The 17,301-nt window shown below is 47.3% G+C and overlaps 1 long non-coding RNA gene across 1 annotated transcript in view; it reads left to right on the forward strand.

Annotated features, from left to right (window-relative positions):
- Window positions 1-17,301, forward strand: part of LOC141094510 (uncharacterized) — a 90,136-nt gene that overhangs the window by 12,761 nt on the left and 60,074 nt on the right. The window lies entirely within an intron of this gene.

Below are 17,301 nucleotides of genomic sequence, written 5' to 3' on the forward strand. Positions count from 1 at the left end.
AAGTGGAAGACGAGGTGGTGCATGAGATAGTAACTGATCCAAGCTGGTAGGAGGACATGCAGAGCAAGGATAGCAGGACACAGGTGTTGGGAGGTGTAGCACCCCAACAGGCAGGAAGAAGCAGTGAGGTAGCTGCAGACAGAAGGTCAACTGTTCCTCGTAACAGCAACATGATGGAAGTTGCCAGTCCAACTGTTAGGTCTTCCAGAGTCTCGTTGTTTTTTAAAGACTCTGCTCATAACCCCAAAAAGGCCATTTGCACCACCTGCCAGGCCAGTATCAGCAGGGGTAGCAAAACTACCAGCCTGACCACCACGAGCTTGATCTGGCACATGGTAGCAAAGCATCCGACTTTGTGGGCCAAAACTCAGGGTCCAGGAACAGTGTCTGTGGGTGACACCACTGCTTCTTCCTCTGTTGTGTGTGCAAGCCAATCTCTTGTCCATAGTGCATGCAAAGATAACTCCTGCCCTGCACCTGTCGTTGCACACACAGAACTAGCACCATCATAAAGCATGTCCTTGTCCCAGCGCAGCATTCAGTTGTACATTCCCCAGTCCTTGGAATGCAAGCGCAAATGCGCAGCCAATGCCCCACAGGCCACACTACTAAATTCACACATTTCATGACTGTTTTAAACGGAAGCATTCAGCAACCTGATGGTGGCAGCCGTCACTCAGTATTAGAGTTGAGCGATACCGTCCGATACTTCAAAGTATCGGATCAGAATGGATCGGCCGATCTTTAAAAAAAGTATCGGTATCGCCGATTCCGATACCGGAAGTCCCATTCAAGTCTATGGGACTTCCGGTATCGGAATAAGAAAAACCCTGTTTTTGCCTTGTACAGCCTCTCTGGGGTCTGTACAGGCCTTTCGGGGGGCTGTGCCGGCCTGCCAGGGGGTCTGTGCAGGCTCCGGTGGTCTGTGCCGGCCTGCCGGGGGGCTGTGCCGGCCTGCCGGTGGTCTGTGCAGGCTCCGGTGGGCTGTGCCGGCCTGCCGGGGGGCTGTGCCGGCCTGCCGGTGGTCTGTGCAGGCTCCGGGGGGCTGTGCCGGCCTGCCGGGGGGCTGTGCCGGCCTGCCGGTGGTCTGTGCAGGCTTCGGGGGTCTGTGCAGGCATCGTCCGATGGGACTACAAGTCCCATCGGGCGATGCCTGCTACCATGACAGTGATTGACACATTAGCCAATGATGGGACAGTAGTAGTCCCATCATCCGGCTAATGTGTTAAATGTTAAAAAAAAAAAAAAAAAAAAAAATACTACATACATACTACATACATACTACATGCATGCTACATACATACTACATGCTACATACATACTACATGCATGCTACATACATACTACATGCTACATACATACTACATATATACTACATGCATGCTACATACATACTACATGCTACATACATACTACATATATACTACATACATGCTACATACATACTACATGCTACATACATACTACATATATACTACATACATATTACATACATGCTACATACATGCTACATACATACTGCATGCTACATACATACTACATACATACTACATGCATGCTACATACATACTACATACATACTACATACATACTACATGCATGCTACATGCATGCTACATACATACTACATACATACTACATGCATGCTACATACATACTACATGCATGCTACATGCATGCTACATACATACTACATGCTACATACATACCACATACATACTACATACATACTACATGCATGCTACATACATACTACATGCTACATACATACTACATGCATGCTACATACATACTACATGCTACATACATACTACATATATACTACATGCATGCTACATACATACTACATGCTACATACATACTACATATATACTACATACATACTACATACATGCTACATACATGCTACATACATACTGCATGCTACATACATACTACATACATACTACATGCATGCTACATGCATGCTACATACATACTGCATGCTACATACATACTACATACATACTACATACATACTACATGCATGCTACATGCATGCTACATACATACTACATACATACTACATGCATGCTACATACATACTACATGCATGCATGCTGCAGTTCTCTACCCAAGATCGTCGTGGGACACACTCGTGGACTACTTCGGATCGTGGGTGAGTATTTTTGTGGTTTGTTATGTTAATATTTATTCCGGAAAAGACAATGGCTTCGGGGAACAATGTGACAAGTATTGGTAAGTATGTTACTCTATGTTATATGTACTGTATGTCTATGTATGTATTGTATGAATGTATTGTATGTAGTATGTATGTAGTATATATGTGGTATGTATGTAGCATGTAGTATGTATGTAGTATGTATGTAACATGCATGTAGCATGCAGTATGTATGTAGTATGTATGTAGCATGCAGTATGTATGTAGGATGCATGTAGTATATATGTAGTATGTATGTAGCATGCATGTAGTATATATGTAGTATGTATGTAGCATGTAGCATGTATGTAGTATGTAGCATATATGTAGTATGTATGTAGCATGCATGTAGTATATATGTAGTATGTATGTAGCATGTAGTATGTATGTAGCATGTAGTATATATGTAGTATGTATGTAGCATGCATGTAGTATATATGTAGTATGTATGTAGCATGTAGCATGTATGTAGTATGTATGTGGTATGTATGTAGCATGTAGTATGTATGTAGCATGCATGTAGTATATATGTAGTATGTATGTAGCATGTAGTATGTATGTAGTATGTATGTAGTATGTATGTGGTATGTATGTAGCATGTAGTATGTATGTAGCATGCATGTAGCATGCATGTAGTATGTATGTAGCATGCATGTAGTATATATGTAGTATGTATGTAGCATGTAGTATGCATGTAGCATGCATGTAGTATGTATGTAGCATGCATGTAGTATGTATGTATGTAGTATGTATGTAGCATGCATGTAGTATGTATGTAGTATGTATGTAGTATGTATGTAGCATGCAGTATGTATGTAGCATGTATGTAGCATGTATGTAGTATATATGTAGTATGTATGTAGCATGTAGTATGTATGTAGCATGTAGTATGTATGTAGCATGCATGTAGTATATATGTAGTATGTATGTAGCATGTAGTATGTATGTAGCATGCATGTAGTATATATGTAGTATGTATGTAGCATGTAGTATGTATGTAGCATGCATGTAGTATGTATGTAGCATGCATGTAGTATGTATGTAGTATGTATGTAGTATTTTTTTTTTTTTTTTAACATTTAACACATTAGCCGGATGATGGGACTACTACTGTCCCATCATTGGCTAATGTGTCAATCACTGTCATGGTAGCAGGCATCGCCAGATGGGACTTGTAGTCCCATCAGACGATGCTTGCACAGACCCCCGGACATCAGCACAGCCCCCCGGCAGGCCGGCACAGCCCCCCGGCAGGCCGGTACAGACCCCCACAGGGTGCACAGACCACCGGCAGGCCGGCACAGCCCCCCGGCAGGCCGGTACAGACCCCCACAGGGTGCACAGACCACCGGCAGGCCGGCACAGCCCCCCGGCAGGCCGGTACAGACCCCCACAGGGTGCACAGACCACCGGCAGGCTGGCACAGCCCCCCGGCAGGCCGGTACAGACCCCGGGCAGTCCACACAGCCCCCCGGCAGGCTGGCAGAGACCCCCGGAAGGCCCGAAATGACGGCGCATCATGATGCGCACACACCGCGCATCATGATGACGTCAGGCTGTCAATCAACTTTGAACTTCCGATTCCGATGCCGAATTCCGATATTGAAAAAATATCGGAAGTCGGTATCGGAATTCCGATACAGCAAGTATCGGCCGATACCCGATACTTGCGGTATCGGAATGCTCAACACTACACAGTATCAATCCCCAGCTGCCACTTTTTCTCCCGGTGTGCCGTCCCTGCATTAATCATATGGAAACAAAGAAACAGGGGCACCACGATAAATGGATAATCGAGTGGGATCCAAACCTAGCTTATTTGAAACTGACTATAACATACACAAAAAGAAAACAGAATAAGCTATAGAATGGGGGATCACCACAGACAATGATTGGCATTTAGAAAAGCAGTTTTTATTGACATATAAAGACCACAAAAATGACTATAAAAACATTTAAAAAGTCACACATGTGACATAACAACAACAATCAACGGCTCATAATAGAGCCTACACCCTGTGTTTACACTCCACAAATGGTGGGTGACCAAATACCTACTCATATGAACAGCATACCATCTGATATCTAAATAGATTGTAGTAGATATTTCCAAAGGGATTTGGATGCAGGTAAGATAGAGTAACGACCCCTGTACCTGATAAGGACAACCCAGAAAAGGAATTAATATGAGTCGAAAATAAAACCTGTTATAGCAACTACATAGAAAATGTATGGATTATGCATAGGAACTGGTCACCCAAGCCAACAATGTCTGAAATAGAGATTATGCATAAACATGAAATGATGATGAATAAATACTGAGACCCAGCAACAAAGACATAGGCACACAACCTGAAATGTGAAGAGTCAGTCACCCATGCATTGTGGCCTGAAATGCTGGCGTCAGTTGGCAAAACCCAAATGGAGTGGAAACAGGGAGAAAAAATGCAGGTGGTGACACGCGTCGGGCATTTTTTCTCCCTGTTTCCATGGAAGTCTTCAAACAGAGGCTGGACAGACATCTGGCTTGGATGATTTAGTGCAGGGGTCCTCAAACTACGGCCTGCCTAGGACTTTTATCTGGCCCCCTGGGCCCGGCTGATATTAAATTTTGAATTTCACTGCAGTTCAATGTCAGCGGGCCCTGTAATTGTGGGCGGAACAATGGGGCGCCGAGGAAAGGCGTTGCGCAGCCCTCCGTATGCAGCGAGCACACACAGATAGAGTTGAGCGAAACGGGTCGAAAAAATTCAAAAGTCGCCGACTTTTGGCAAAGTCGGGTTTCATGAAACGAAACCCGACCCTAGGATGAGGTCGGCCACGAGGTCGGCGACTTACGTGCCAAAGTCGCGTTTCAAAAGTTTGTTTTGCGCTCTTTTTCAGCCAATCAGGATCCACGGACACTGTGGGCAACGTGATGACCTAGGCACGGGTCACCACCATCTTTCAGAAGGGCATGCAAGTGATTGGCTTGCTTTGGTGGGCGTCACAGGGGGTATAAAAGGGCGTGCACGCCGACCGCCATCTTACTTCTGCCGATCTTAGTATAGGGAGAGGTTGCTGCTGATTCTGTAGGGAGAGCATTAGGCAGGGAAGAAGACAAAAAAACTGCTTCTGCTGCTAGCGATTTGGCCTGCACAACACACAAGTCACTGTGTGTGTAGTGCAAGGGGAGGCTATATTGTGGTGTATCAGTGGTGTTGGTTGTTGGGCTGCCTTTTAAGGCTTCCTGACACGCTGGCATTGCTGTTTACCCACTGCTCCGCAAACTGCTTTTTTAAAAGCAATCCAATCTCCCTTATCCTCTAGTCACTTTTGTCACAGCTGTGCCATCGAGCCTGTCACATAGCGCTCAGATATCAGTGGGCCTCACACAATCCACAAGTGTCCAGTGTCCAAAAGTGTGCGCAGAGATTCAAAATCTCCATTATCCTCTCGTCACTTTGGTCACAGGCAGCTGTGCCATCGAGCGTGTCACATAGCGCTCAGATATCAGTGGGCCTCACACAATCCACAAGTGTCCAGTGTCCAAAAGTGTGCGCAGAGATTCAAAATCTCCATTATCCTCTCGTCACTTTGGTCACAGGCAGCTGTGCCATCGAGCGTGTCACATAGCGCTCAGATATCAGTGGGCCTCACACAATCCACAAGTGTCCAGTGTCCAAAAGTGTGCGCAGAGATTCAAAATCTCCATTATCCTCTCGTCACTTTGGTCACAGGCAGCTGTGCCATCGAGCGTGTCACATAGCGCTCAGATATCAGTGGGCCTCACACAATCCACAAGTGTCCAGTGTCCAAAAGTGTGCGCAGAGATTCAAAATCTCCATTATCCTCTCGTCACTTTGGTCACAGGCAGCTGTGCCATCGAGCGTGTCACATAGCGCTCAGATATCAGTGGGCCTCACACAATCCACAAGTGTCCAGTGTCCAAAAGTGTGCGCAGAGATTCAAAATCTCCATTATCCTCTCGTCACTTTGGTCACAGGCAGCTGTGCCATTGAGCGTGTCACATAGCGCTCAGATATCAGTGGGCCTCACACAATCCACAAGTGTCCAGTGTCCAAAAGTGTGCGCAGAGATTCAAAATCTCCATTATCCTCTCGTCACTTTGGTCACAGGCAGCTGTGCCATCGAGCGTGTCACATAGCGCTCAGATATCAATGGGCCTCACACAATCCACAAGTGTCCAGTGTCCAAAAGTGTGCGCAGAGATTCAAAATCTCCATTATCCTCTCGTCACTTTGGTCACAGGCAGCTGTGCCATCGAGCGTGTCACATAGCGCTCAGATATCAGTGGGCCTCACACAATCCACAAGTGTCCAGTGTCCAAAAGTGTGCGCAGAGATTCAAAATCTCCATTATCCTCTCGTCACTTTGGTCACAGGCAGCTGAGCCATCGAGCCTGTCACATAGCGCTCAGATATCAATGGGCCTCACACAATCCACAAGTGTCCAGTGTCCAAAAGTGTGCGCAGAGATTCAAAATCTCCATTATCCTCTCGTCACTTTGGTCACAGGCAGCTGTGCCATCGAGCGTGTCACATAGCGCTCAGATATCAGTGGGCCTCACACAATCCACAAGTGTCCAGTGTCCAAAAGTGTGCGCATAGATTCAAAATCTCCATTATTCTCTCGTCACTTTGGTCACAGGCAGCTGTGCCATCGAGCCTGTCACATAGCGCTCAGATATCAGTGGGCCTCACACAATCCACAAGTGTCCAGTGTCCAAAAGTGTGCGCAGAGATTCAAAATCTCCATTATCCTCTCGTCACTTTGGTCACAGGCAGCTGTGCCATCGAGCCTGTCACATAGCGCTCAGATATCAGTGGGCCTCACACAATCCAAAAGTGTCCACTGTCCACAAGTGTGTGCAGAAATTCTAAATCTCCCCTGTCCTATAGACACTTTGTACCTTGTTTTACATTACTATATAGTTTGTTGGATTTTGTCTACATTTCTACCAAAAATGAGGAAGGCTGGTGGAAGAGGCCGTGGAATTGGGCGGGGGTTGGCAGCTGGTAATGATGGTGTTGGTGGTGGATCTGATGGTAGTGGCAAGAGCAAAATAGGACCGAATGCAGGAGGTGCTGACCCTGCGTCATCGTCTGGCTACATAAGGCCTCGAACGCTTAGTTTTCTAGGAGTTGGCAAACCGCTTTTAAAGGCAGAGCATCAGGAAAAAGTTTTGTCTTACATTGCTGACTCAGCCTCCAGCTCTATCGCCTCCTCTTCTTCAGTTGTAAAAAGTAAAAGCACTGAGTTGTCTTTGGAGGCTCATGTTCATGAACCACACCTTTCCTTGTGTCCTTCACCCCAACCAAGATTGAAGGATGACGCAGGCCATACTACTGATTACTCCATGGAGCTGTTTTCACATACCATGCCTGGATTATCAAGTCAAATGGTGAATTACCCAGGCCAAGATGAATCTGACATGGAGTGCACTGATGCACAGCCGCTGATGGATGATTCTGCTGGTACATTCACTCAGAGCACTACATTGTCCTCGCAGTGTACAGAGCCAGATTTTGACCCTGATGAGACTCAGGTTCCCCTTCCCGCACACTATACCACCATACACGGTGACACAGAGAAAGGTGCACATGACATAGAAGAGGAGGTGATGGATGACCCAGTTGTTGACCCAGATTGGCATCCATTGGGGGAAGAGGGTGCTGCTTCCAATAGCTCAGATGAGGAGCATCCACAGCAGACATCGACATCGCAACAGCTGTTATCTGGCAGGCCCGGAGCACTCCAAAGACAGGTTCCAAACATCAAAAGAGTTGCTGGACAGCTTGTCCAGAGGGTCAAAAGATCACAGCGTGCTAGGCCGCAAAATGTCTGCCAAAGTAGGAAGAGTGCAGTGTGGCACTTTTTTGAACAAAATCCTCATGATCAGGCCAAGGTTATCTGTAAGAAGTGCGCAAAGACCTTTAGCCGAGGGAAAAATCTGAAAAATTTGAATACCAGTTGCATGCTTAGACATTTAACCAGCATGCACTTGCAAGCGTGGACACAACACCAAACCTCAAGTGCCACATGTGCAACTGATCACAACGAAGGTAGTCAGCAACGCTACATTGTTTCCCCCACTGTAAGCCCACCGGTTAGCACAGCAGCAAATGTTGAGGTGTCGTTGCAAAACCACAGCAGTCAGGGAATCCCACTGTTATATCAACGAAAGACTGATTCTAGGCCATCAGAAAGAACACCAACTCCATCACCATCATCAACCCTCTCTCAGTCCGCCCTGTCCACCGCTACTTCCACCATATGCAGCTCTCAAGTCCAGCTCACCCTCCCAGACACTATGAGTAGGTCAAGAAAGTACTCAGTCTCTCATCCGCGTACACTGGGTTTGAACGCCCACATTGCCAAACTAATCTCGTTTGAGATGATGCCCTTTCGGTTGGTGGAAAGCACAGCTTTCCGCGAACTCATGGCCTATGCAGTACCACGCTATGACCTACCCAGTCGCCACTTCTTCTCTCGCAAAGCCATCCCAGCCCTCCACCATCATGTGAAAGACCGCATTGTCCATGCACTCAAGCAGTCAGTGAGCGGAAAGGTGCACCTCACAACTGATGCATGGTCCAGTCGGCATGGCCAGGGCCGTTACGTGTCCATCACTGCACACTGGGTTAATGTGGTGGATGCAGGGTCTACAGGGGACAGCGGTGGTGGGACAGTGCTGCCTAGCCCACGGTATAGGAAACAGTTGGCTGTAGGCGTTCGACCCTCCTCCTCCTCCTCCTTCTCCTCCAGAAGCGAAAGCTCGTCCACAGAGCGCAGTCGTACGAGCACTCCATCTGCAGCTGCCACTGTTGCACACGATGTGTCCCCCTATCGAGCAGCTAGTGGAAAGCGTCAGCAGGCTGTGTTGCAGATGATGTGTTTGGGCGACAGACACACCGCTGAGGTGCTGGCCGAGTACTTGAAGCGACAAACTGAGTCATGGCTGGGCAGTGTACATCTTGAAGCAGGCAAGGTAGTTAGTGATAACGGCCGTAATTTTGTGGCAGCCATAGCCCTTTCAAAACTCAGCCACATACCTTGCTTGGCTCACACCTTGAACCTGGTGGTGCAGTGCTTCCTCAAAAATTATCCGGAGTTAACAGCCCTGCTCCAGAAGGTGCGAAGACTGTGCGCGCACATCCGCCGGTCGCCTGTACACTCCGTTCGTATGCAGAAGCTGCAGCGATTGCTCCACCTTCCCAACCACCGCCTCATTATCGACATTGCAACAAGGTGGAACTCCACCCTGCACATGGTGGAGTGGCTGTGCGAGCAGAGGCAGGCCATAATGCATTTGTGGGAGGATACACGGCCAGGCACTTTGAGAGCAGACATGGAGTTGACAGGCGTGCAGTGGTCGAAGCTGAAAGACCTTTGTAAAGTCCTTCAGTGTTTTGAGGAATGCACACGGCTGGTAAGCGCAGACGACGCCATCCTAAGCATGAGCATCCCACTTATGCGTCTGCTCATGCAAACTTTGACGCACCTTAAGGAGCAGGCGTCTGCAGCCAATGTTGATGAGGAGGAAGAGGAGGAGGGAATCCTTGATGACATTCAGCCATTGTCTGCTCAGGGACCTCTCCTGGACGAGGTGGAGGAAGAAGAGGAGGAGGAGCAGGATGATGGGGATGATTACTTAGGGGAGGAGGATGCATCTCGTGGGGCAAGTGAAAATGTTAGCGTGGCAAGGTCTGGTACAGGGTTTGTGCGTGACTGGAGGGATGTGGATTTGCCAGAAAGTGCTCCTCCACCCAGCACTCGCAGTGCATCATTGACACCGGGAACATTGGCCCACATGTCAGATTATGCCTTGCGAATCCTAAAAAGGGACCCCCGCATTGCCAAAATGATGAACGATGACGACTACTGGTTGGCCAGCATCCTGGATCCACGCTATAAAGGCAAATTACAAAACATCATGCCACAGGAGAACCTTGACCTAATATTGGCTAATAAACAAGCAACTCTGGTAAATCGGTTGCTTGAGGCATTCCCAGCACACAGCAGCGGTGATGGTTCTCACACGAGCCGTACGGGCCGGGGGCAGCTTGGCAGAGGTGTTCGTGGTGCACACAGCAGAAGTGGCGTTGGAGACAGGGGTTTCATGACAATGTTGTGGACTGATTTTTCAAATACCGCTCACACAACTGGTAATACTGCATCGATGGAAAGTGACAGGAGACAGCAGTTGTCAACTATGGTTACAAACTACTTTTCCTCCCATATCGATGTTCTCCCACACAGGTCATTCCCCTTTGACTATTGGGCCGCTAAACTGGACACCTGGCCTGAATTGGCCCAATATGCCTTACAGGAGCTCGCTTGCCCAGCTGCAAGTGTGCTATCGGAAAGAGTCTTCAGTGCAGCTGGATCAATCCTGACAGAAAAAAGGACCCGTCTGTCAACCCAAAATGTGGATGATCTAACCTTCATTAAAATGAACCACGCATGGGTTTCCAAGGATTTTGTCCCACCTTCCCCTGATGACACATAGGGTGACAGAAAAATGGCTTGCTTTGGTCCACCTCTTCCTGGTACTTCACCTATTTCGCCTTTTGCATCAGCTGAATGTCCAACATCAACATATGCCACTTTCTAAAACTCCCTAACTGTGCTGCCTCCCCCCCATGGCCGGGGTCACCACCTACCGCACGACACCGTGCGAGTGCTGTTGCCCTGGACAGGTGGGTAGGCCGACTCTTGGGCGCGGGCACTGGCACAGGGTCCCTCATAGTGCAATCAAGTGTCTCTGACGGTGGTGGTGCACACCCACCGTCAGACACACCGCTGTACTATGAGGGGCCCAGTGCCAGTACCGACGCCCACGAGTGGGCCCCCCTTGCTTGGGCAGGGCCCCAGCATTTGCAATCTTTACCTCTCCCTGCTCCTCCGCTGTGTAATCTGGGCCGTCAAATCCATACTGTGCCTGACACCGTCTGAGCCTGCCTCCTGAGACATATATTTTGAATGTGTACGCTATCCATACATGTTATCCGGGGATACGGTACCCTTTCTAACCTTTGTGCAATCACGTGCAATCCATACTGGGCCTAACACCGTCTGAGCCTGCCTCCTGAGACATATATTTTGAATGTGTACGCTATCCATACATGTTATCCGGGGATACGGTACCCTTTCTAACCTTTGTGCAATCACGTGCAATCCATACTGGGCCTAACACCGTCTGAGCCTGCCTCCTGAGACATATATTTTGAATGTGTACGCTATCCATACATGTTATCCGGGGATACGGTACCCTTTCTAACCTTTGTGCAATCACGTGCAATCCATACTGTGCCTGACACTATCTGAGCCTGCCTCCTGAGACATATATTTTGAATGTGTACGCTATCCATACATGTTATCCAGGGATACGGTACCCTTTCTAACCTTTGTGCAATCACGTGCAATCCATACTGGGCCTGACACTGTCTGAGCCTGCCTCCTGAGACATATATTTTGAATGTGTACGCTATCCATACATGTTATCCAGGGATACGGTACCCTTTCTAACCTTTGTGCAATCACGTGCAATCCATACTGGGCCTAACACCGTCTGAGCCTGCCTCCTGAGACATATATTTTGAATGTGTACGCTATCCATACATGTTATCCGGGGATACGGTACCCTTTCTAACCTTTGTGCAATCACGTGCAATCCATACTGGGCCTAACACCATCTGAGCCTGCCTCCTGAGACATATATTTTGAATGTGTACGCTATCCATACATGTTATCCGGGGATACGGTACCCTTTCTAATCTTTGTGCAATCACGTGCAATCCATACTGTGCCTGACACCGTCTGAGCCTGCCTCCTGAGACATATATTTTGAATGTGTACGCTATCCATACATGTTATCCGGGGATACGGTACCCTTTCTAACCTTTGTGCAAACACGTGCAATCCATACTGGGCCTAACACCGTCTGAGCCTGCCTCCTGAGACATATATTTTGAATGTGTACGCTATCCATACATGTTATCCGGGGATACGGTACCCTTTCTAACCTTTGTGCAATCACGTGCAATCCATACTGTGCCTGACACCGTCTGAGCCTGCCTCCTGAGACATATATTTTGAATGTGTACGCTATCCATACATGTTATCCAGGGATACGGTACCCTTTCTAACCTTTGTGCAATCACGTGCAATCCATACTGGGCCTAACACCGTCTGAGCCTGCCTCCTGAGACATATATTTTGAATGTGTACGCTATCCATACATGTTATCCAGGGATACGGTACCCTTTCTAACCTTTGTGCAATCACGTGCAATCCATACTGGGCGTGAGAACGGCTGGCGAGCTGTTAAGCAAGCTACAGCACCTGTCCAGACAAGTACAGGGATTCCATAGCGAGGAGACTTATTTGATTGTTTTCAATGTTGGAACAGCAATTTTTGGGGAGCACTATACTCTGGAGAATGATAGATGGGGCCCACCATACACTGGAGCATTCCAAAGGTGGACATCAGACACTGGAGCAGCATTTACAGGGCCCATTATACACTAGAGCATTAGAAATGGGGCCCATTATGTTTGGAGCATTATTTGGGCCCATAAGACAGTGGAGCTTCATCCATGGGGACCAACATATACTGTAGCATTATGTGGAGCTCATCATATACTGTTTCAAACATTATATGGGACCAATGATTCTGTATGGAGAAATAGATGGGCCTCGTCATGAGATGTAAAAAGTGAGGTATTTTTCATTGTACTATACCACTATTTATCTGCCGTATCGGAGCATGATGAGTTGTGGTATGTGTTAAAGGGGCGCTCTTTCGCCCAGGGCACATGAAAACCTGCAGCCAGCCCTCCCCCCCCACAACTTTAGCCAAATAAGCCCCATTTTTCAGTGCGTAACTTGTATTATGAAGTTAATTAAGGTTGACAAGCTTAAGTAAGAAGAATTGATGCTTTTGGCATTCAAATGGGCACTGTAGGTGTGTTTCCTGTCCTCCTCTCACTGCCGACTTTTATTCCCCATTGACTTACATTGGGTTTCGTGTTTCGGGACGACCCCGACTTTTCCCTATAATCGGACGATCTTGCTCGACCCGACTTTTGGAAAAGTCGGGTTTCACGAAACGAAACGCGACCCTAAAAAACCAAAAGTCGCTCAACTCTACACACAGATGATGTGATTGTCATTATGCCACCTGCACGACCTGAGTACGTCACGCCACCTGTGCCTGTGCTGGAAGAAGACGGAGATGATCAGACTCTTCTTCAGAGCAGGGGGGACATAGGTGAGTACTGTTTTTTTTATGCCGAGTCCTATTGAGGACATTTACCTGCCTATTGGGGACCGGTACTGCCTATTGGGGACATTTACCTGCCTATTGGAGAGCTGTGCTGCCTATTGAAGACATTTACCTGCCTACTGAGGACCTGTGCTGCCTATTGGGGACATTTACCTGCCTATTGGGGGACCTATGCTGCCTAGATAGGACCTATGCTGCCAATTGGGGACATTTACCTGCCTATTGGGAACCTGTGCTGCCTATTGGGGACATTTACCTGGCTATTGGAGATCTGTGCTACCTATTGGGGATTTGTGCTGCCTATTGGGGACATTTACCTGACTATTGGGGACCTCTGCTGCCAATTCAGGTCCTATGCTGCCTATTGAGGACCTATTCTGCATATAGGGAACATTTACCTGCCTATTGGGGACCTATGCTGCCTATTGGGACATTTACCTGACTACTGTGGACCTATGCTGCCTATTTAGGACCTATGTTGCCTATTGGGGACCTATGCTGTCTACTGGGGCCCTATGCTGCCTATTTAGGACCTATACTGCCTATTGGGGACCTATGCTGTCTATTGGGGTCCTATGCTGCTATGCTGCTTATTGAGGACATGTGTTGCCTATTGGAGACATTTACCTGCCTATTAGGAACTATGCTGCATATTGAGGACCAATGCTGCCTATTGGGGACATTTACCTGTCTATTGGGCACCAATGCTGCCTATTAGGACATTTACCTGCTTATTGGGGACCAATGATTGCCCATTGGGGACCTATGCTGCCAATTACGGACCTATGCTTCCTATTGAGGACCTATGCTGCCTATTGGGGACCTATGCTGCCTATTGGGGACATATGCTGCCTATTGGGGATATTTACCTGCCTACCAGGGACCAATGCTGCCTTACGGGGACCTATTTTGCCTATTGGGGACCTATGCTGCCTATTGGGACATTTACCTGCCTTTTGGTGACCAATGCTGCTTGTTAGGACATATACCTGCTTATTGGGGACCAATGCTGCCCATTGGGGAACTATGCTGCCTATTGGGGTCCTATGCTGCCTATTGAGGACCTATGCTGCCAATTGGGGACCTATGCTTCCTATTGAGGACCTACGCTGCCTATTGGGGTCCTATGCTGCATATTGGGGACATATGCTGCCTATTGGGACATTTACCTGCCTACCAGGGACCAATGCTGCCTATTGGGGACGTTTACCTGCCTATTGGGGACTCTCGCACCACACCAGTCTGAGCCTCAAGTTAAAGCTGAGTTCCACCAATATGGGCACTGGTAAGGCTGAAATGATATGGACTGGCAAGGCTGCATTGATGGGCACTGATCAGACTGTATTGATGGGCAGTGCAGTCTGTACGTCTCTGTGTGGGCAATTTTATTGCTGGTATATTGCTTTTTTACCGCTGCATATATATTGGTATTTTACTAATAGTAAATTGGAATTCCTAGGAAACAATGATATCAAGAAAGAGAAAAATTGCTTCACTTGTTACAACTAGTAGTGACAAATATGGAACCAAACATTGACCATCTCATTAGCCAAAAGCAGGCCCATAGTTCCCATTGAAACACCAATAGGTTTGTTGATTTACCTTTACTTGTTCTTTATTTTAAATATTTTGTTTGTTCCTGTTTTGTTTTTTAACTTCAAAAGAAGATATGTGTAGTGTACATAGGAATTTGTTTATCACTTTTTTAAAGCTATATTCCGGCCATCCAGTGGTCTGAGGGACCGTGAACTGGCCCCCTATTTAAAGAGGATCCCTGATTTAGTGAATCCTGCTTTGAGCAGGTGGTTGGACCAGATAACCCAGACGGTCCCTTCCAACTCTACCATACTATGATTCTATACAGCAAACTCACACACGCATCATGCCTTGCCCTTGTGCTTAACCTCGTGGTTCAGCAGTTTCTCAAAACCTACCCGGAGCTGCTGGATCTGCCTGTCAAAGTAGGCTGGCTGTGTGCACATTTTAGAAAGTCAGCTACAGCTTCTGCCTCCTTGCCGTGCTTCAGCAGCGTTTGCAGCTTCTGGCTCAGCGACTGATGTGTGATGTCCCCACTTGTTGGAATTCTACATTGTAGATGTTGGAAAGGACTTGTGAGCAGGAGAGGGCAGTTGTTGACTACCAGCATCAAGGCCGTCAGTATTCAGTACAGACTTCACACATAAGACCACAGAAGTGGATATGGATGTCAGACATATATACCATCTTCCAAAACTTTGAGGACTGTACCAAGATGGTGAGCGTCGATGACACCATAATTACCCTCACCATCCCAATTCTCTGTGTTCTGAAACGCTCTCTGCTCACAATCAAAGAGGATGCATTGCAGGTGGAGTATGATGAGATGGAACAAGGAACCATACGGGGTGATTACACACAGCCCAGCCTCATTTAATCCCAACATGGATTGGGTGACAATGAGGAAGTGGAGGAGGAGAAGGAGGAGGAAAAGGAGATATTTTCATGTGTTATAGACGGTACTATCTGCAAAACTCTCATACCGTCTGTTCAGCGTGGATGGCCGGAGGACAGGGCAGAGGAGGATGAGGAGAAGAAGAGCATGGTCAGTCATCCTCTTTGTGAGGACACTTGAGTCTTGCCTGTTAGCCGTCTGGCACGAATGGCTGAATTTATGTTACACTGCCTCTCCCGTGACCCTCGCGTTCAAATTTTGGGTGACCGTCATTACTGGTTGGTGACATTTCTAGACCCATGCTACAAGGAAAACTTTGTATCTCTTATTACAGAGGTGGACAGGTCTACTAAAAAAGGGCAGTACCAGAGGGCCCTTGTTGCAGATTTGTTAAAAAAATTCCCATCTGAAAACGCTGGTGGCAGAGGTCATAGTTCGTTAGACAACCAAGGAGTACAGGCGAGAGAGACACAACTCCAATCCAGCAGAAGCAGGAGAACACTGGTAAAGTTCTGGGATAGTTTTCTCAGACCATCCCATCGCACAAGCCCTGAGGCGTGGGGTATTTTCACAAAGAGTGCAAAGTTTTGTAAGATGCTGAGGTAGTACCTTACTTACATACCAATGTCCTCCGTGATTCCTCTGTGCCTTATAATTACTGGGTATCCAAGCTAGACACGTAGCATGAACTGGCTCTCTATGCATTTGAGGTCCTGGCCAGTCCTGCCGTTAGCGTTTTGTCAGAGCAGGTTTTTAGTGCTGCTGGTGGATTTATAACTGATAAGCCACATTAAAATGCTGACAGGCTGACTTGAAAATGAACAAGGACTGGATTGGGCCAGAATTCTCAACAACACCGAATGATATCTTCTTAACATAAACTCAAATCCAGTGTCTTTTTTTAGGAGGTCTATTCCCATGCACCTCTTCACACCCACACATGGGTATATGCTTCCTGATTTTGGCTATTTGCTGTTGTCCTCCTCCTTCTCCTCATCCTCAACCTCCTCCACCATATCACCAGGGTGACTGTGGTCCATGTTGCAACACCCACATAATTTTTTAAAACAGTGATTATGATGCCTGTACTTCAAAAAATGTTTATACAGTATGTTCAGGTATATCCCCCAGGAGTAAATGTTTGTCAGCCCATACACTTAGTGCATGGGCGTTACAAGTATAGGAGAACTGCTCCTTTCTAATGGGAACCTTTTTTGTGAGGCCTTCCTCCACATCTCTTCCAAGAGGCATTGGAGTGCCAGCAAATTTTTGGCAGCCCTTGCATTCACTGCTTTGGCAAACAGTATGGGAGACCCACTTCCTAATAATGGGAACATTGTTTTCAGGAGACCCTGCTGTATGTCTCTTCAAAGGGGCATT

The sequence above is a fragment of the Dendrobates tinctorius genome, unplaced genomic scaffold (assembly GCF_039654945.1).
Source record: "Dendrobates tinctorius isolate UK_male_01 unplaced genomic scaffold, ASM3965494v1 ptg000064l, whole genome shotgun sequence".
Taxonomy (NCBI): domain Eukaryota; kingdom Metazoa; phylum Chordata; class Amphibia; order Anura; family Dendrobatidae; genus Dendrobates; species Dendrobates tinctorius.